Here is a 2,148-nt window from a genome sequence, read left to right on the forward strand (position 1 = left end):
CTCCCCTCCCTCCTATAGGCAGGCCAATGAGTAGATGACGTGTATAATATCTCGTCTATTTGCTCGCGTTGACCACTAGACTTTACTTTCCAGCAGCCTGGCACAGACTCCCAGGCTACCATTACCCCTGTCCACACACACACACACTAGTGACCCAACACACACACACACACACAAAACCCGGCGGCCAGTTCAGGACGCAAGCCAATATAAATAAAGACCTATTTCTCATGCAGATCTCTCACGAGGGAATAGCATACAGAGAGGAAAGCGAGAGGGGCGTGTGTCTGGCAAAAAGGACCGATGAGGTAGGATATGAGGGGATTTTTTCCAGGACAAAGTGGCGTCGTGATAGGGGTGTTGAGGGTGCGAAGAATAATTAATTCTGGTCAGGCTTATTATGTCAGTCCACAGAAACTCCTCCCTTTTTCTCTCTCTCTCTCTCTCTTTTCTCTCTCTTCTCTCTCTCCCTTTCTTTCTTTCTTTCTTTCTTTCTTTCTCTCTCTCCTCTTCTCTCTCTCCTTCTCTCTCCCCCATCTCGCTTTCTCTCTCTCCCTCTCTCTCGCTTTCTCTCTCTCCCTCTCTCTCGCTTTCTCTCTCCCTTTCTCTCTCTCCCATTTTTTTTCTTCCGTATGACACTCTCTATTATATCATTTTTGTAATGACTCTCTCTCTCTCTCTTTTTTTTCTCTCTCTCTCTCTCTAAGTATCACTTTCTTCTTCTCCTTCTTCTTCTTCTTCTTCTTCTTCTTCTTTTTCTTCTTCTTCTGCTTCTTCTTCTTCTTCTTCGTCTTCTTCTTCTCAGTCTAAATCTCTTCCCTCCTCATACCGCACCCCCTCCTCTATCCAAAATGTCTCAGAACATGAGTTCACCAAATCAACCCTATTCATTCATCTTTCCATCCTTCAATCACAACAAACTCCTTCATGCGCATATATCTTTTCTCAAACCATCTTTCTCTCCCACGTCGATCTGTCTTCTCGTTCCTCTCTTGCACCCTCTCACGTCTGCTTTGGCAAAAACAATCAAAAGATCCATTCGTCTCTCAACTCGTGAAAAGTAACGAGCATTTACTTGAATAGACGACGCTCAATCAAAATGATAAACAGGAAGAAGGAAATTACGCAAAAAACCCCAAAAAATGAAAAAAATAAAAACAATTTCAATAACTGGCGAGGGGGAAACTGCGATTGATTGATTAGTTTAATAACGTTGGACGACATTTCATTTGGCGCGCAGATATCAACAAGGAAAAGGTACAAGGAACACAACATGTCGGCCTTTATTGAAATAAATCAGTCTGGAAAAGCTCAGGAAAACCTTCCACATTCCTTATACAGGAAGCCATATCAAGGTCTTTGAGGGCGAGCCAGCCTCTTTTGCCTCAACGCATTTGTGTGTTATTGTTGTTGTTGTTGTTGTGGTTCATTTTGTGGATCACAGACGTTCCAACTTTAATTTGGGGTTTTTTCAAAGTCAAAAGCGGTGTGCATAAGCGTTATGAAATAATTGCTGGTTAAAAACATTTTCTCTTAGATGCAAGCGGGCTTGAGTTTGCACTGACAAATACAATGTTTATCAGAGAGTCAGGAAGGTAAGCATCTAGACAGAATGTTTGGCGTATAGACGGAGACACGCCATAATATACAAAAAGGAAATAATAAAATTGTTATCAAAAGAATAAGCTCTTTATTCTTGTTCAACTTTTGAGAATAGACATTATTATTTGTATGCACTAGAGATGCATGCTCACGTATGTATGTTCAAGTGAGGTTTATTTTGTCTGTGAATGTGTGTGTATGTGTGTGTGTGTGCTTGTGTGTGTGTGTGTGTGTGTGTGTGTGTGTGTGTGTTTGCGCGGGTGTAATGTGCACTTTTGGTGCAAGAGGTGGCTTCGTAATTGTGAGGTTACGGGTTCGAGGGTTCGAGCCGCGGGCCCGACGGTGTATCCTTGGGAAAGGCACTTTACACAAATGTTCCTCATTTCAGCCAGGTGGGAATGAGTACACGGCCATAGACAGTGAAAGATATTGTCAGTATGTTAGTGCGCCTATAAATGGCTGCTTGCACTATCTGCTTCCCAGGATGCTGAGATTGTTTCAGAAAGCTCTCAGGTCTGCTGGGGTAATAGTATAGATTGTGAAGGG

The sequence above is a fragment of the Aplysia californica genome, unplaced genomic scaffold, assembly GCF_000002075.1.
Source record: "Aplysia californica isolate F4 #8 unplaced genomic scaffold, AplCal3.0 scaffold00885, whole genome shotgun sequence".
In the NCBI taxonomy this organism is placed as follows: Eukaryota; Metazoa; Mollusca; class Gastropoda; order Aplysiida; family Aplysiidae; genus Aplysia; species Aplysia californica.